The sequence below is a fragment of the Ciconia boyciana genome, chromosome 11 (genome assembly GCF_034638445.1).
Source record: "Ciconia boyciana chromosome 11, ASM3463844v1, whole genome shotgun sequence".
NCBI lineage: Eukaryota > Metazoa > Chordata > Aves > Ciconiiformes > Ciconiidae > Ciconia > Ciconia boyciana.
The window spans coordinates 11,216,104-11,236,699 of NC_132944.1; the positions used below are offsets into that span (position 1 = coordinate 11,216,104).

Here is a 20,596-nt window from a genome sequence, read left to right on the forward strand (position 1 = left end):
ACAGCACCAGTGCACTCGAGCACTCTCCCACCAAGGGAGATACCTGGTTTGGAAGGATGAAATCTGCCATGGACAGATGCTGACTAGCATTATGTTCAGTCCTGGGCTTTAAAAGAAATAAAATTTATTTCCTTGTTTTTCATTTTATTTCTGCATTTTCTTGATATATTACAAATACTGGCAAAAAAAGAAATAAGAAAAATACGTAATCATCTGTGAACTATGGTATTTCTTTTTTGCTCCTTTGATGGATATCCAATGTTTTTGATAAACTCAGAAATATTTCAAGTGGTTGATTTCTGTGCAGAAACTGATTAAACTGCATAATTACTGCATGCTCGACTGTAAACTGTAATCACACGTAACAACCAAGAGGCACAAACTCTTTTGCTGACTCTAAGTGCTTTGTATTTTATTTTGAGCAGAATATTAAGGGGCCTTCACAAACCAAGCTCAGCAGTACCGATATGGTGGGGGAGCATGCTCTCACTCACGCTAAGGGTCAGAGTAGATGCCCATACTCTGTAGGTATATATTCATTCTTAAGGGTCAGAGTACATACATATATAGAAGATCTATGATTTGTGCAGCTTTTCTGTTAAATTTACAAGACCACCTTAAATGTTACTTAAAGAAGTCAGTTTAATTAAAGAAGAGCTAAAATCTGATCATTGCTTCACTAAACACTGGGAAGCCGTGCAACAAGTGTGTTTATAGGAACCAAAGTTTTTAAGAGTTTAAGGCATCTTGCAGAAAGAATCAGTTATTAAATTTTGACCAAGACTAGGATAATTTGTTTAAGTACTGATTGACTCAAAGGCTAATCTTAACATAATCTCATTTTGTTTGCAATTTATACACAAAAGACTACAGTTTACTCAGATTTCATAGTTATTTTCTAATGAATCTGTGATCCTATGAGTGGTACGAATCACACACAAATCTCAATTTGTGCTATTTATTTTTGAGTAGATGAAGAGGTAACATGCACTTTCTGTCTCCTTTACATAGATGTGAACAGTTGCTCTAACTATCTCTGGAAATTTGATTGTTCCTAATTCAGGCTTTATTTTTGGAAATGTTTTTTAATACTGTCTTAAAAGTCACCATTTGCCACCATATTCTTGCCATTAACCCCACTGATGAAAATGGAAACATAATTGCTGAGAGCAAAAGTAGATGGGTTCAGAGGCAGGACGTGGAGCCAGAGGACAGGGAGGCAGGAGCTGGGGCAACAGAACTGAGCAACTGCGTCCATCACAGGGACACACCGCCCAAGTCCCAGGTGAAACCAGACTTAAGTCTCAGACTATTTCACCTAGTTTTGTTTGGCGTTTATCGCTACCACACTGCAGTGGGGAACGTCCAGGAAACTACGAAAACTTCACACATCTCCTCAACCTCCTCATGCATTTCTCAGTGCAGAAGGACAACGTGGATCTAAGTAAAATATTATGCATATTTGCCACACATGCAGAGAACAAATTTTTCATATCCAAACCCACAAAGTCACAAAACAATTGGCTGGGGAGCTGAGATACTCCGCTCAGCTGGTCAATGCCGTGATTTTTATACACACACACAAATGATCTGAAGTAGACCAGATCTGAGCTAGAATCGATTCCCCAGGGTGAGTAAAGCCTATCGTCTCTACACCCCGGATGCTGCCGAGGATAAAAGGTGAACTGCCTCCTACTGCAGCAGACTGCTATAAATACCAAAAGACAGTTTCATTATTCTAAATCTTAATGCAAAACCACACTGAAACATCACATCACATAGTAAATGGTTTGAAGATTGCAGACAAAGTAGTCAGGCTATGAATAACTGACAAGAAAGTCTCCAGATAAGCATACGAAATTAATTATGCCGTACCCAGAAATAAATAAAAAACACCATCTCCAACAGTAACAAACCAGCTGGTAATAAATAATAACATGTAAACATTTTAATGCACTTATTTTGGTAAAATTAAAATCAATGTTCATGCAGCAATAGCTATTAAATAATACTTACTGGGGAAAAGTCTGAGAAGCTTAAAATCCAGTACCTTGTGTGTCAGAAACCAAACCACACAATGAGAAACAGCTGGAGCTCATCATTTATACCATTTTGAGGTCTTAAGGAAAAAGGCAGCCAAAAAAACACCACGTACAGATCTTCGGGGCAAATTGATCTCATAAAAAAAGGATTAGTGCGTATGAGGGTAATCAAATGCTTCATGTTGGATTACAATTGCACTTAATAAATCAAGCTATTTCTACTCATGAAAAGGTTCGTTTGATTCACCAATGCTATTCTAGTTCTATACTCATTTGATTAGTTACACTAAAAATAAATCCCACGCAGCAAAACCAAAAAATAAATGATTGGCCTTCTCAAATAAATGCCGCCGTGAGTCCTTGTAACAACCCGGCTATGTACGCTGCCAAGCCAGCCCCATGCCTCCAAAGAGCTTGGGAAAATTCCAGCTCGACCAAGTCACTTCTCATTACACACACTAAAGTTTAGACTTTTTTTAATGTCATCCACTGCACTGGCCCAATCCTTGCTTTAACCTCCACCAAGCAAGCACCAGCTCAGAAAGCGCCTGCGTACGAGGCAGGGTAAAAGATGAGAGAAGATACAATAGAAGATCTTCCAAATTTGGCTCAAAAGGATAACTAGAGAGGGTTATCATTTTAAAACCATCAAGAAAGCATTAATTTCATACCATTTTCTATTTTCACTGCCTGATGTGGTGCGGTTGGATGAATGCAATACCATAACTCTCTACTCCTGCAGTGCAATTTGAAGACTGCTGCAAGAGAGACACTGTTTTGCATTCTGGTGAGGCTGTTGCCATCCTTGTCTGGAGAATGGATAGCTACTGTTAAGCATGTTCCCCTTGCAGCATCAAGTCTGCTATTACTCCAATATAATTAGGGACCTCTATGTTCTCAGAGTAATTTTTCCTTACAAAAGATGTCAGCTACTCACTCTTCTTATTTTTCTCAGGACGTCTGTGGGTGACAACATGACTTTACAGCGAAAAGGACAGGAAAAAATGGTAACCTAGTTCCTTTTCAAAAAATAAAAATGAGTTTATGTTCTGACAATGGTCTGCACTCCTCTGAAAGCTGAACCCAGTCTTTGCTGTGAATCATGGTAGTTCGCTATTTTATTTTGACCTTTTCATCATCATGCAGCTTGATTAGCTATCTGAACCGACTGCTTTCACATGAAAACGAAATCAGCTACTTAAAAAGATAAAAGATTAAAATGATCAAAGTATTATTTCATATTCTTGGAACAGTCATGTCTTAGAAAAGAAGTGCCGCCAGCCTGACATCACCGAGAAGTAAACACCTTTCAGTACATCAGCGAAGGACAACCACTCCTCTCCTCCAACATCTTCCCTCTGAAAAGGATTTTCGGAGGGATAACGTATCCGAGAGACAGCAAACTCTCAGCTGAATTACTGCGGAGCAGCTGAGGGGTGCGATAGGGCTCAGCCACGCAACAGCTTCAGCCAGTTTCAACAGAAACTCCAAGGGTGGAATAAGAGCAAGGAGCTGAATTTGCAGCATACAAAAGTGGTTGTAATCACAGATGCAAATTTCAAGACATGAAGCAAAGATCTACTTGAGACAGATTCGCAAGCTCGCTGAGTAAGCCCTTTCTGCATCCCTGTCCTTAGGAGTACCCACAACAACTTTCAGACCCAGAGAAATCAAAACATGGTAAAAATTACTCTCCTTGAACAACAGCCTCCCTGTGCTCAGCTTCCAACACTGCTTCAAGTCACCTGAGCAAGTGCTAGGAGAGGACCAGGACCCCTCCAAGCTTTCCACCACAATAGGGGCATACAAAGACAAATTTGCTTTGCTGGCAAACAGACCTCCCTGAAATACAAACATGCAAAAAATGCAGTTTACTACAACAATTATTGGATACATACATATATACACACACATATAGAAGTGAGCCTTATCAATGTATTAATCTATTTCCCCCCACAAAAGCTACCACAAATGTGGAATGAGATGCGCTATCTAAGCCTGCCAGCAGGACAACGAAAGGATATCAGCTGAGACGCAGCCACTGGATATCACCACAGACTGCTCATAGCTGCCTACTGTACAGCAGCCAAATGCAAAGGCTATTGTCAAAAAATCCTCAGATTTGCATTTGCTCACCATGAACCTTACTGTGAATCTGGCACCAAAGCATAAAAGAGCAAACCAGGTTCTCCAAACCCAGGTGAAAGTAGCCTTGTCTACCAGCAAGTTCAGTCATAATTTTAAAACAAGTAGCATTTGCCTATATATTAACTAAGCAGCCAGTAAACAAATAAAACTCAGTAACGAGATACAACATCTTTAAACAATTACAGTATTTGTACTTGACTTCGGTATCTCTAAGGCAGCAAGAACAATATTGCAGCAGGCAGCGTCCCAACATGAGAGCATTTAGCGTGATGGAGTGACTCCATACAGGGCTCTGTCACTAAATGCTTCAACTCCAAAATAATTGCGTTATTAGGCTTGATTAGCTGGTGTTGGTGATTAGAGAATATTTTGCAAGAATCACTTGAATCTGGAAGATCCAGTGACTGAAGAGGCAAAGCAGGAGGAGGAACGTGCCAGGGCAGGAGCTGGCGCTGGCAGGCATGATGCCGATGGGACGCTGCGGGTACCGGGACTCGGCAGTGCTGGTGCAGAGCAGGAGGGCAGTCCAGGGGAAACACACGCTTGCACAGGAGAACAGCAACGTTCAAACTTCCCTGGACAACTCTGCACAACTGGCTTTTTTTTTTTTTTTTTTGCATTCAGATTTTATTACACCAAGCCACAGGCCCAGATACGTGCACTGAAAACTCCATGCATCTATTATCTCTATTTATTACATAAAACCACAATGATGCTTTAACAGTCCCTTTCACTGCGCTTCCATTAGCAAAATATTGGCATGACTTCCTCTTCCACTCCCCTAATGACAATTATAAAATATACCCCCTAACTACTTCTGTTTTTTAAAAGTACATTTTCCTAATATTTAATTTATAAATCATTTCCCACATGTATTAGTAATAAATGTTTAAAGGCGGCAGACAGGAATACAACAGGAAAGCATAATGCTTGCTGTTTACTAGGAGGCCTCATTAAAAAGGCATCAAGAGCAAGGAAAATAAAAACAACCTTGTGAACCTTTGTAATTGGTCTCAAGAGAAATGTAACACTGAGGACATCAATGCAAAAATGTCCCAGGCCATTCTAGTGCCAGAGATTGAAAAAAAATGCCAGTTCACTGTACTGTTTGCACTCGTCAGTTCTTACACTGTCTGTTTTCTTAATTAAAACACACTAACTTTTTATATTTTTTTATAGCTGTAATGTCTCTATAGATCAGGTGTTTGATGCTATGATATTCAAAATCATACTTAAATAATCATTATTTCTGCCCCCCCCAATAAATGATTATATGGGCAGAATAACCAGGGGCCATTTTCCTTTAGTTCCACAAGTTCCACTGTGGTTCTCTCCAGTATGCTGCCTGTTACAGTCTGTTGTGTACTTTTTATCATCTCTCCTATCCGTACTTGGTCTCTTTATTTTAATAATTGTAATGGATAAGTTTGTTATTTTAACTTGCTATTTGTAGAATGCATCGGGCAAAGAATTGTTATGTTAGACACATTTTTAGCTAAAGAAACAAAATGAACAATTAATTTGACTAGCCTTCTCCCTTGCCAGCTAGCTTCCAGTTAGGCCCAGATGTCACTTGAAAAGCTTAATTTTTAAACCAAATGCAGTACACCATCTATTACCAAGCGGACTTCAAAATTCATATTTAAACCCAACAGGTCCCAGAGGCTCCTTTCAGATACTCCTGGGCTTCCCAGAAGACTCATGAAAGTTGATTAAACTAAAAATTGCATTTCATTTTCCTGTTTTGTTTGCATTTAAATGGAGAAACTTGCAGCTGGATAACAGCCATATATTTTCTGATGTACTTCCGCTCCCAGCAATAAGCATTTTGTCATGTTTTCTGCCATCTAAAGTATATACTTCTCACTGTTTCTCCAAACACAGAGTAAGACTTTCTCTGTACAAAACTGCACTGCAGAAACCCAAGTAAGGCTTTCCTAATAGGTTTAATTTGTGAGATTCAAAAGCCATCCAAGTACAATTACTTGTAACGTCTTCACTTGGAGATGCATTTTGATGCGTGATAATTTGCCTTGCAAAAATTAATTCCGATTCAGCTATCTAAGCTTATGGGTCCATGTTTGCAGGCTGGCTGGTTTTCTCTTCTCAAAACGTAGGCAAACCACCAGGATGCGGACACTGGCTGCAATCACCCACAAGGTGTGGACAAACCGAGGAGCCCCGCGTGGCTGCTCAGAGCTCAGAAAACAGCGAGGGAAAGAGCGGTGCTGAGCTCCCAGGATTGGGATCTTCTAGGGATGCTTATTAGGAGCTCCCACTGAACACGAAGCCATATCTCAATCCTCTCTATGAAAAATGAGACCGTTTTAAAATGCCTCTTAAGGCAAACATGTATGCGTATTATATTTTGCACTGAAGTAAACCTTGCCTCTCTGCTTTTTGGGGGAGCGATGCCTGCACACCACTCCCACGCAGCTTTATCAAACCGTTCCCTGGATCAGCATTGCGTGCCAGCGGTGACCCCCCAGCAAGGAGAGCTCGTCCTGGGGTGAGCAGTGCTCACTCCCCCTCCTCACTGCCTCCACCCCAGGCTCCCAGACACAGTTACAAGACGTTTCAGATGCCAGATTTTACATGAAAGTTGCAAAAACATTACTCAGCCAAACAGCAGATCTGATAAAGCTAAAATGCAACACAAAAAATCGCCACCCTTTACTCAACTGCAATGTGCACTGATTAAACAAGTCTTTGCACCATTACTACTGAGCTCCCCCATTCCATGCAAAGGGAGCGGGCACTTCTGTGGACCCCCGTGTTCAGGGCAACACCTGAGATCTGGTCTTGTATCATTTTTTCCAGAGAGCTGTGGCCAGCAGCTCCAAGCGGCAACCAAGGCCAAGTTTCAAGTATCTGTAGGAAAGCCTTCAGGGCACATCCATCAAAGGTGTAATTACCATCACCGCCATCACAGCCTAGCTAGGCTGAGTAAAAATAGTAGGCTTGGCAGCACAGATGTCTGTGCAACACGCACCCGTACCCAGGGCCCCGGCAGCTCTCAGCCTGTCACAGAGACAACACCGTGGTGACTTTGCTTTGGTAGACATTGAGCCAGCTCTGCTAATGCAAGCTTGGGTATGGCCATCTGCTGTGCGATGGCATCTTCAAACACGGTGTAGACAACCTCAGAGCTGGACCACTGACGTATGTGTGGAAGGCTGTAAGTCACATTAGCCTTTTCCACCTCCTTACAGTTCTCGAGGGGATTCATTCTGGGAACGATAAGGCAAGAGAGATGGCAGGTGGCCGCCCAGCACCCACACGTGCCCAGCCCTAGAAGAGCCATGCAACGGCAGCAGCTCCAAGCCGTGCACGGCACAGACCTCGCTGGCCACCGCCTCTCCTCTTCTCTGTGGCGTTATAGCCCAACGGCTGCCACGGGATGCGAGAGGTGTCTGTACATATCTTAAATTCACAGCTCTTTGAGGAAAAAAAATTGCACCCCTAAAAGCACTGATGAGAAAAAGCCATCCAAATTTGTTTTCATCCATTTAAAAGCCTATAAACTTTAGTGTTATTTATTGGCAGATTGGTCTGCTGTGAGCTAACGCTTTGCAAAAGGCTTGCCAACACACGCTTTGGTGTGCTTTCACAGGGTGCTCCCACAGAGCCGCACGCAGCCCTGAGTAGGCTTCAATTACATTTTAACAACCTTTCGGCCCGTTTCTGGTCGGTTTTGCCACACCATTTTTTGTGCACACTATAGCTTCCAAAATTAAGAAATATATCTTTAATCTCCTCCCTATCTTTCTCCTTCCCCACCAAAGGACTTCTCCAATTTCTTGCATGAGAGGCTCCGGTTCTGCCGCTTGCAAAGCACTGCCGATCCAACCCACTGCAACGCCAGCCCGCAAACTGCCGCTGCTGCAGACACCAGCTCCTCCTCTCCATCTCCCTGTGCTCTCTTGTCCCGTTTTGCACAAATCTACACTAGCGTAGCCAAAATGGGCGTAATGAAAATAGTTTAAATTCATCATAAAAATAATTCTTAATGGTCTTTGTCACATTAACTTGGGTAATGTGCTGCATACAAGCGCAGCTTACCTGGAAGGACTGTGTAATTAATGCACTCCCTCTCTCCACTGGCCAGAGATGAACAAAGTGCCGTGATTACCTTCACATGTTAAGCGTCATCGGAGCACGATTGTGCAGTTAATAATGAAGGAAAATCTATTTCCCATACCAAATGAAACAAACTCCACTGCCTCTCCTCCTCCTCTGCTTCCTCAAGGAACATTTTACTCATGGCACAGAGATGAATGGCATCTACACACGGCCACAAGCCAGGGGTTACCCTTGGCTCCCCGCAAGCAGCACCATTCCCACTGCAATCCCTGGTCCAGACCTTCCTGCAAGTTTTAAGAAATAGCTCTAAAAATTCACTAATTATCCTGAATAGGAAATGGGGATAGGAAAGCTGTAATAGATCAGCTCCCCACGCGAACCCTGTCCTCAAGAATGCTTCCCCACACCAAGTGATTAAATCTGCTGATACATGAGTGTATTTAGCTTAATAGAAACATGCAAGAGATACAGTTTTCAGTAATTTCCCATAGCAAATTTGTGGTTTGCATATATATTGTACCCCAAATCCGGGTAAAATCTACAACAAAAAGGAGTAAGACAATTAAAGGAACATTTCCATCTTTCTTTTGCAGTATCACCTACCAATTCTGCACCTTCGTCATTAAAAAAGAGAACCAGGGTAGGAACTTACATACTTCATCTGAATTTTTATAGACTAATTGCCTTTCTGCAACCAGTGTTGCACGCACTCTTTGGCGCCGATGAACTACTCTTTACTAACCCTGCCTGGTCTGTCTGCATCAACAGATGGGAGCAAAACGGCTTCTGTAAATCAGAAACAAGTGACAGCAACTAGATTATTTCACAGTCCTGTGAAACAATCTCAGGTAAAATTCACATTAGAATGTCATTAGGATTTCTCCCTGAAATATTGCTTTACATAAATTTTGTAGTATAATGGTTATTAAAAACCTCAATACAAAAAGAGACCTAATCAGTTCCTTAATACCCTCTCCTAATTTGTTTGTAAGTTAAATCATATTTTTAAAAATACATTATGACATATTGCAAGAGAGACTCCTTATTTTAATAACTTATCTTTAGAAATGGAGAACAGTATTGCTAAAATACTAAAAATGTTAAAGTGAAATTTCAGAATTAGAAAAGTAAGTGCTGAAGTATTTCAATTTTCCATTACATGCACTTAAATTTTGCAAGATGGGAATCAATTAATCAGCTACTGCACTCAACTTTGAAACTGCCAAAGGCAGATTATATCCGAGAAGGACAAAGTTTTGAAAAGGACTTTTAGGACTACACCAAACACAAAATTATTTAAGACAAGAAACAAAAATACCTTTTATTTTTTTGGCCAGACCAGTTAAATCAGAGGACAACATGAGGGTCCTCTAGTACTGCTATCGGTACGGCTTCAAGAAAATTAACACTAGACTTAGGTAGTACCACAGTATTAAACTAGAGAGCTACATTATTTAGGAAGGAAAATTTTACTTACGATACCAGATGCCTTTGTATTTAGTAAATGCTACCCTTCATCCATTTTAGCTCAATTTCAAGCCTCCATGGATTTCTTCTTTTCTTCTAACCAATACAAGCAGCTAAAGCCTTTCCTTTTCAAGCGTGCTCTTTGAGCCACTGGTCTCCCTCGCAGTGATGCTTCACAAATGGAACAGCTTCAACATCTCCACCAGCCCAAACCCCTGAGAAATCCATGTGTATTCATTTCTTTGAAATTATTTCAGAGGCAAAAAAAAAAGCACTTCCTTACTTTGTGTTATATTTCAGAAAGTTTAAACGGTCTAATATCCTATTCCTTTTCAACGTACCACAAAGTGCTAAATGGTAAGAATTACATTACTGCCACTGCTTAGATCCTGGCTGATAAGGTGAGCCTTTTACATTTATACTGACTTCTGAAAAAGCTGTTGCTATACTGGTCTAATAATTAATAATTCATGGCGCCAAATTACAGCTCTAGAAGGATAGAGCCATTTTTACTAGTTCTTTCATATTCCTCTGATTTATGTATGACTAAGTAGGAGACTCAGCAAAGGAAAAAAATTAAAACTTAACACTTCAGGTTTAAATTTAAATTGCTGTTCCACACTCAGAAAGGATGGATGGAGCAGGATATAACAATGCTTCTTCTGAGACAAGCACGTGTACAAAATTTCTGAACATACATTAATTTTATTATATGAAAATAGCTTTTGCAGCTACTAAAATTGTAGATACTTAAAACTGGAAATATTTATCACTAATGGGACTTCTAGTGTCATGGAGTACAACACAACACATTAATATTTGTAACATCTTCACAATAGTCCTTCTTTCATGTTGTCCTTGATGAATGGACTAATTTTTCTGCCCCCTGTATCTACTGTCTCGTTGTTAGACACATTTTTATGGATCCATGTACAGAACAAGATCCACCTAAAGACAAGGATCAGTAAAGAAATCAATTTTGTTATTTTATTTCTTCCAGAAAAAAAAGATGACTCATAAAATTATCTCTTTCTCAATCTACCAAGCATAGCCTAGCTGACATTTTCAAAAGTTCCTAAAAGTGTTCTAGAGGGTAAGGACACAGACCAGGATAAAGACAAAACAAACAAACAAAGAGTAGTCATCTAAAGACACAGGCATATACTGGGGCTTTCAGAAGTTCTTAAGTCTTAGTCTTTGCAGCTTTTTACTGACTTTTTGTTTTCCAACATTTCACCCTGAGACATCAGCACTGAGGCAATGCTGTCCTGGACCCTGGGTGAACAAGGAGACCTTTTTTAGTAGATGTACCAGGCTCATGTTGAAGGCACCCAAAGCAGCATCTGTTTAGAATAACTATGCTGATCTTGGTCAAATCAGTATTTCAGCATTGCAAAACAGGAAATTTTGAAGCTTTTTTTAAAGCTTGTATTATTATTACCAATTAAAAACTGAATTATTGTCATGTAATGGCTTGAGAAACTACTACCTCTGCATAGCTACTACAGGCTCTAGAAACACACACAGCTCTGTTAAAGAGATGGTCCTAGGGGTCGGCATACCCTATCCTGCCCTCTGCTTCACTGTTTTATCCTCCTCAGCACAGTTAGCCCCTGGTTATTTGCTGGTTGATCTCAGTAGATGCAGATTCACAACACAACCACTACTCTGGTGCTGCGATGCTCACTGTTGTTATGACACACAAGCTAACATTAAACTCTTAAAAAGTTAAAGCTGCCTTCTTCATTATGGCCAAGCTGCTGAAAGCCTGCAAGAAGCACCTGTTTTTAATGAAGAGTTTAAGGCCAGATAACAGCCATTAAAGTTTCTGATTAGCACATGTTTTAGAGCTGCAAAATATGCTTGAAGAATCATACAGCTTCAATGGAAACAACATTTCTTGGAAGTCCCCTTGTGTAAGGGATTCAACTGAAGCACAACATTTGGTAGCACAATGAGAAAACTTCTCATTTGTAAAAGGTGTCTCATTGTTCATATTCATATGGGCTGCTGAATTCCTGGCTATTCTCTCAGCCTTCAGTTTACATATCACAAATAAAAATCTCAGAAAACCTAATTAATGCAGCTAGACTGTTTAATCTTTTTAAGAACAAAATTAAAAAAAAGAATTGGTGCCAAGAAGAAAGAAACTTCTTGCTTTGGTTTTTGGGAAAATGGGTAAGGGCAAAATTTTCATAACTGTTGAAATAATTAGGTCTTAAACTGAGGTTTAGCTTCCTAAGACCCTAAGTTACTTTGAAAATTGTTAATTCCATATCATACATGATAATCTAGAAGTTTTACATTACCACTATCTATATATATCTTACTTATTTGGAGCTTCAATATCTAGTGATATGACGTTATTTAATCAGAAAATACAGAATTTTGGAGCTGCCCATGTTTGGCCATGTTGCACAGAAGTATTTATATCCACAAGTATGCTTCAATGCAAACAGCAGCAAAATAAGCTAAAGGTACTGCAACAGATTGTTCTGCTGGCAAACAAAATGATCCAAAGTGCCCCGAAATGAATCCTTCACCAGCCTTTTGGAAAACAGCTATAAGTATCTACCAGAGACAATTGCTAGATGTGTTAACTCTAACAATTTACTCTATTTTACACTAAAGATGAGAGCACAAGAACATTATTGTGAGTATCTGTGCATCCTTTCCAAGGCTGGCTAATTACTGCTGCTAGACTGATTAATATTTCTACATTTGTCCTGGACAAGACTTTTTTTTTTCCCCCCATAGTGAATGGTAAAATCCTGCAATGGGTGGTCCATAGAGATTGTGGAGTCCTTGGAGATGCTCAACACTCAAATGGAAAAGTCCCCGAGCAACCTGACCTAACCAGACCTGCTTGGAACAGGAGGCTGGAGTGGATGACCTCCAGATTCCCTCCAACCCACATTATTCTATGGTTTTAACAGCAAAATAGACATAAAAACTCCCCGAGTGTCAGAGGCTGGAACAGGGAACAAGCAGAAGAAAGAGTGGATGTACACAGGCACGCTTCCTGGTATTAAAAAAAATGCACAAAACACTAAGACTTATTGTAAGCAGTTCATTCAAAGAACTCCAGTTATTTATTAAATCTAGTATTTTAATATAGTATTTAATATATCTAGTATTATATTATAGTATAATATTTATATATTATATTAATATATAAAATATATTAAATCTAGTATTTAATATATTTTATATATTTAATTAAAATATTTTTAATATTTAAAAAAATTTGATTTGTTACTAAGACTAAAAGATACATTTCAAATGAAAATTGTTTGTTGACACTAACAGGAGTCAATGATGTTCAGAGCATGGAAATATTCAGCACCCTGGGGCACTTTCCAAACTTGAACCAAGCTTTTAAATTAAATCCTAATATTTGGCAAATAAGTGACTCATCTGATCATGCTGGAGAGCAACTACAGAGAGGTAGTGGGTTAGTGTTAATTAACCACAATTCAGTTTTAAAATCAGTTCCATTTACGTTAATTCCTGAGGAATCTGAAACCTTGGTTTTGTCTCCTGGAAAGGCTCAAAGTGCAATATAATTGGAGAGCCACCATGGCTAATAGAGAAAAATGGCAGGAGATACCTCAGAGAGGTATTACAGCGTTTTGTAAAGCAGAAACATCACAGAAAAACCTCTTATGAGAAATAGTGACCTTATCCTCAAAGAATCTAATTCAAGGTGAATTTAGATGCAGAATTTTATCAAAGACTATTTCTTTTCACTAACAATTTTGTTTATGCCTTGTTTTTTTTCTACAGATTTAATAACATCCACTCCTCAATGTGAGCTGTATCTAGCATGTGCAGAGGGCAGCCTCACTTCTCAGTTCACATGCACCAATAATTAGAAGCTTTGCAACTGTACTTAGCTCCACTTACTGTGATGAAAGATGCAGATGTCTTTTAACAGCCTCTGACAAGCATTCAATTTGATCAGCCTGTACAAATACCCTGCAACTCGTACTGTGCAAAATTTCTTAATCCACTATTCACATAAAAATACACACTCCAAGCATTTAGACTTCTAAAGATGAGATTTCTAGGTGAGACAGAAGATTTGAGTGTACGCCATAAACATTTCAATAGCTAAGACCACATTTTCCAAAGCCATTGGGGGCCCCAGCAAGCTTCCAAGAAGCACTTGAGCAGCCCAGCAATTGCTGACAGCACCCTACGCTGTGCTGAAGCACCTCTGAGTATCTCTGCTATTATCTATCTGTTTATTTAAATTTATCCCGAAGTCCTAAAAGCCAGCAGTAGAAATGAGTTAGGCTCTCAGCATGAAAAAAGTACATCCTAAATATACATATACAATGTATGTAAGCTAGTCACCTAAAATAAGCTAGTTAGCTTAAAGGTATTGCCATCAATCACACCACCATTATAACTGCAGCTTAAAATGCCATTAGAAACTTCTGGAAATAGAGCTTTGTAGTTTCTGGAAGTGTTATGACATATTTCTTTTAATTAGAATGATTATTTAAGCTTCCTTACGTTACTGAAAATCCTACACTAACAATAGAATTGTCTTTTGTATTGACTAAATAAATCAGCACAGTAAACAAGAGCAATAACATTCGTTTTCAGTTAGAAGGTGAAAGCAAAGTCAAGATGGAGAACACAGAAAATTATCACAGACTTACATTTTAAAACACAGCTAGCATTCCCAAAACCAATTAAACACAGTTTTTGCCTTTTTCCTCACTTTTAAACTGCTGCCGTAGCTTTCTAGCTATGAAACCATCATCGTGCAGAAAACACTGGGAGAAGACAGAAGGAAACCCATACGGCCCATTAACCTCTACACATACCAAGTTTACGCAAGTGCACAAGAGGAATAAGTTACCACCATCTCTGGCATCCTTATACACACATGTACTCATAACTCTGGGAAAATCATTTTCTACCACAAAGGTGAAGGACTGAGTCCATACAGGACCAGGGGAGCACACACAGGGGTGCAGGAAATTAAGCATGCTGTCCTGTAACTAAATAAATTTTAAATGAGTCTCACACGTTCATTGTGTTGGAAATGCCGAAGGATGCTCAGAGTACGTAAGTGTTCATTCATAACTCTCCCCTGATGTGCAAGTTAAATTTCACAGTAAGAGAATAAATGAAGAAAATCTCAAGCTGAAATAAAATTTGCCTATTTTAGACTAAGGATGGGCAAGGGGCACGTCTGCTAAAGCTATAGGGTAGGTCAGAGGTACAGCTATACTGTTTTACCTTTTCTTCCTAAACTCAGATTTTTGCATGGGTAAAAATTGTTTAAAATTGCTGCTAACTTCCAACCTTTTCTTTGATACAAGTCTAAAAAGCAGAAAACAGTAACATCTCCAGTATTAACCCTAAAAATCTAGGTAGAGCTGACCCTAATATTGCTAAGAGAGCATTAGGCAGACTGGCAAAAAGCCACATCCAGTTTGAAACGTGTACTGAAAATTTCCTCTGTCAGATGAATCTTTAATCTATTTATAATCTACAATGTTTCCTCTAAACAGCACACCATGTCTTACCTTGTATCATTTTCCACATAAATGCCATGGCACAGAGCTAAAACATATGTCCAAATAGAAAAGTGGATTTTTAATTTATTTATTTAAAGCGAAATGTTTAAGAGATTGACCTTGTTATAATTCAGTCTACAGTCATTATTACCAGAACAACTCAAAAGCAATTCCTGTCATCCTCCCCCCTGCAGTGTTTTGGAAACCAGGGCCCCTGCTACAAGAAAGCAATTCTTTCCTTATTGCCCATCTTTTAACTAGAAAACCAAAATACTGACAAAAATTGTTCCATATCTTCTGATGATTCTTTCCAGGAGTAAGGGTTTTCAAACCCATGTTGTTGTGAAATGTACTTAGGTAATTAACGTAATCTTTTCTAAGTTCTTCATACACGAAGAATTTATCTGAACCTAAATAAGCCAGCCTCCTCTTCCTTTCCTGAGCCATTACAAGAGCTCCCCAGATTCCCCCTTCGCTGCAAGAGACAGGAGAACTGGAGCGTCAGGTAGAGAGATTCAGGTTATATGGCAAGAACCCCTGTGAAATGAGATAAAGCTTTTTAGCAGCAGGTAGGAGAAAAAATGCCATTGTGGATGCAAATACAAATGTTAGAGCTATTCCCACTCACATACCTTACTAACAATTCACTAGGACAGCAGACACAGAAATTAGGTTTCCTTGCACATACCTTCATCATGTCTGTCTGTATAAAACAGAAGTAAATTAGCAACGAACAAGTTAGCAGCTACAAAGAGCCTTTCAATAGCTATTTTACTCTTGTACTACAATCTACACAGCACTTATTTTATTTCAGAAGCTACAGAAACTAACAAAGAAAACACGTGCTGAGCTTTCATTATGATTATTTATGACCGATTTTATGTATCTGATTATGCACCGTTCACAGTAGCCAGATTTAAGCCAAGCTTCTTATGCTGCATGCTCATTCAGCAGAGGTATGGTTTTAGCCCTCATCTCTCTGAGTTAACACATGATGGTAGCTGGCTTCTGGAGTTGAATTTTGAGTTGTTGGTAGCACTGATAAGCCTCACCCAAGACCAGAGACGACCTGTCCTCAGCACTGCATAAACCACAGCATACAGTCCTTGACCAAGAGCTTAGGACATAAGTGAAGAGAAATGAGAATAAAGTTCAGCTGGGACAGAACCCCCACAAGATGTGCACTGTATGTTAAAAAGGGGGGTCATCTTAACCGCTATTGATGCACTATTCACTCATTAAAAAAGTTTTAGTTTCAAAAAAACCCCAACCATCTATTTTCCACATGAAAAGATGTTTCTGTTTGATGCAATTCACACGCAAGCTAAACTAACACAACCCTAATCCTGCTTTCTCTTACAAAACCATCAGACAAGGAGTCAGCGTGAGCAGCGAGGACACCAGCCTGACCTTTCCCAGACTCACAGCACCCATCCGAGGAGGAAAACTGTGTGGGGAAGGCCACCGCAACGCATGGGCGAAACGGAGACAGAGCGTGGCCGGGATGAGCAGGCGCTGCTCAGCATCCCATTAATGTCCTCTGCATTACAGCACAGCCTGGAGCTTGTGTCCCCGATGCTCGGATAGCGAGGTACCCAATCCATTTGGTGCCTATCAGATAGCAAGGCTATCAGGGGGAAATCTTCATCTGCTTCATGCAACACCGCTGGATAGGGTATATCTGGAATTCAAGCATTACGGTGGTACTTTGCTATTTTGGTTACTTCAGTGACGCACCGGCTCTCTATCTGCATCTCACACGGATGAAACGTGGAAAGAAGGCAGCAGCTATGTAGGACAACAGCAGAGTGAGACATCTCACCACGCCGAAAACAGCAAGCCTGGAAAAGCAGCAGTCCTGGCAACGATACTGTATGCAGCCTCGCTGCAACAGGGAAAAGACTTGAGAGGGCTGGGTTTTTTTAATTGTAAATACTTGAAATACTTATGTCTGAGACAACATGATGCTGTGTATTTCCATTCACACCTGTGATAATTATGCCTGACTTTGATATAGTAATTATTTTTTATGCTGCTGCTAAAACATTACATTTTACCATGCATATTTAAGCAAGAACATCTTCACTTCTTTTCTTATGATTGACAAAATTACACTCTCCTAGGAAGAAAATCTGTCTCTCTATACTGCTCTGGTTCAACCAGGTTCCAAACCAGTCCTATGAGTCCTTCCAGTCTTCTAGAGTCAGATGCCAATAAGGAACACAGGAAAGGATACAGCCCTTAGTTTCTCTTTTATTCCAAATGTCAAGAGTACCTTTTTCTTGATATTCATAATGGTTTGAATCTCTTGGTTTTCATCTCTGCTACTGATATGTGGATGTTTTTTTAATATCTTTCTTTTTGTAGGTCATATTCTCATTACATTTAGAGATCTTCTCTAAAATATACTGAATGAGAGCTTATTACTGTACAGTTATTCAGACGTTTTGGGATCAATGTTGCATGATCCACGAACAGACTGGCGGAGAAGACTGGCAATGTACTGTGAGAAGAAAATTCTGGCAATGTAGGATGAACTGCTCCTCTTCAACAGAACTACAACCTAGATGAACACCTGAACCAAACCCGAAGTATTTCATATGTCCAAGGAACTCAGTTACCTGAAAGAGTTTTTTCTCCTGTTTTACAATGTGCCATCTCATTTTATGACTTTACAGAATTCAGATAACATAAAATTTCTACAGTTTCACATTAGGAAAATAGTGTTAAAGACTACTAGAAAGAAAAATCAAGTCAAGAGAAAGCCCTGCTGCCAGCAGTGTAAGTTTTGATTCAGAGAGGAGACCCTCTGCTTGGAAGGGCCAGACACTGTTCCTGGAACTTCTGGTTCACTCCTCAACAGGAATGCTTTGGACTTGGCTCTAGGCTTTCAGGTAACAAGACAGCCATTAAAAAGGAAGCAGTCAGTGGAACAATACTAATCACACCCTCTCTGTCCCCTCCCCTCAATTCAATATCTTTTAAAGATGATAAAGTTGATGACAGTAAGGACTGTAACGTCTAAACTTCCCTCAATTGTGCAAAGTTTGGGGCAGCAGGCTTCTCTAAAGGAGACACACGGGCAGCAGGCAGAACTATTCAAATATGAAAAGAAACTAAAAGAAAAACTGATTTACTTCTTACTTTAATATTCTTACAGAGAAGCACAAATAGATCTCAATTTTTATTGCCTTTAAGGGCAACTCATAGTGAAATTTAGTCTTTCAAACTGAATTTAAATGCATCCTTAAATTACAGAAAAAAGGCTTTTGTTCCCATAAGTTGGCAATCAAAAACAGACGCACTAAATAATGTGGCTGTTATGAGTCTAGGCAATTTTATTTCCAATACAAAAGAATCCTTCTTATGCAAAAACTTTGATTAATTATTTTGCATCAAGAAGAATGAACCTTTTTTTAATTGTAGCGAAAAAATTCATTATTGATTAAAATGTCATTTTAAGTAAGACATTATGGAACCAAGAGATCATTTCTGCTCTTTCCAAATTAAGCATACAAAACTAAAATTTAAACTAAGTAAAATGCCATATATTGCATTGGAATGAACTTCCAATAATAGTAACTACTTTATATTGGTACAAACAAACTTTGTCTTAATTAGATTGACCTTTAAAAAGCTTCTCAGGCATTTGAGAAATGTAAATACCTAAAGTATGATTCATTCACATTCCTGTTTTCTCAGACAACTCTGAAAGCTTTGAAATGCAGAGCTGGGGCCACTTCCATCCGTCCCGCAACTCTACTGGGGTCGGTCCAGCCAGGCCTGGGATGAGTTTGGTCCCTTCTGACTGCATGGTGGCCTGGCGGCGATTGGGACCTTGCATACACATCGGCACGGCTGTGAAATACAGTAGGAGCTACAGCAAGTAGTTACTTGTGAGGTGAGCAAATGGTTGATGGGGTTGAAGATGAAGCGGCATCGCTGTACCAGAAGAGATACAGTTCACGTTGTTTGCCACAGACCATGAAATTAAGAAGAAATCTTAAATTAAATAGAAATCTCAAGAAGATTTCTAGTATTTAGTGTGAGCATACAGACTACAGCATGTCTCTTCCCACACAGATAGTCCATATAGATTATTCCTCATAGTTTGTGTGTGTTGACTTGTGAAACGTCCCATGTGGAAGACTCGCACGTCCACACAGGTAACGTGCAGATTCTGTCTCAGAGCAATTTTCTTTTATTATTTTCTGAGCTTATCCTTGCTAGAATGAGGAAGTGAATTTGATATAAGGGAATTTATTTTGCCAGTTTATGATGCTGTTTCACAGTATGTGGACCTCACACATCAGAGGATAACAGAGCTCGTGTTTCAATGCTCAGACTTGTCACCTCTCTCTCCAGCTCTTCCTCCACATGACCACCGCACAAACCTTGCGACCAGCGTAATAACAAATAATAGATGATCTTACTCGGCACGTGACTGCGTACAGATAGGCTGTAGAATTTGGAATAAAACCAACAAATATAGTAACAAAACCAGACTTTGCCTGAAACTGAGAACAGCAACAGAGATGGATGTATATTTTACCAAGGTCTAGGAAAACTAGAGTCAGATCCCTAAAAATATTACTTGTATACACAACTACACCATTATAAAACCAACACAATCCTGCCCAGGCTGCTTACTATCTGTAGGTATGTGCAACCTTCCCTTCGAAGGCAACCCGCATCCTCAGGGTTCAGCCGTGCCAGCAGAGCAAGCATCGCTGCATCAGCCATTACGACTCGCTTTTACCTACGCCCACGGAAAGCCTATTCCGCCTCATCACCGTGTGCGGTCCTGATTGTTCGTTTGAAACTGTCAATTTAAAACATTTCTCTTATGAACTTCAGCTCTAACTAGACTACAGAGACTGTGAGTGTTCCTGGCAATAAAGGAAGATTAAGGCTGGGAAGGACAAGCAAGTATCATAAAAATAACAGTGTATAATTGGGTAGCCTACCATAGCTGGTGAAGAGAAATGAGCAGGTCAAGCAATCGAGAACCAGGAGAAATGACCTTAAAAAGTTCTGTCTGGGGACAGACTGCCGATGGTCTCATCAGCATTCAGCTCCACCGCCACAGTCTGGAGGAGGAAACATAATGCAGAAAATGGAAAGGAAGGAAATAGAAGAGCAGTGGGGAGAAAAACATCTTTCTTAATTCAGCCAGGGAGGAGATGGAAACCAGCCGTCTGCAGCCTTTTTTTTTTTTTTTTTTTTTAAAAATGAGTCCTCTGATCTGTGACCCACCCACTAATATATTTTCAGTATCACATATAATCTTTAAGAAGAAAGATTAGTGACTTACAAAGA

General features: G+C 39.7%; 1 protein-coding gene across 1 annotated transcript in view; it reads right to left on the reverse strand.

Annotated features, from left to right (window-relative positions):
* The window catches only part of LOC140657952 (contactin-4), a 258,606-nt gene extending 238,252 nt beyond the window's left edge, over window positions 1-20,354 (reverse strand). Inside the window, exon 1 of the mRNA XM_072875734.1 lies at window positions 20,245-20,354. The gene's annotated coding sequence lies outside the window, so the exon portion shown is untranslated. The remainder of the gene's footprint in view (window positions 1-20,244) is intronic.
* Between the last annotated feature and the right edge of the window lie 242 nt (window positions 20,355-20,596).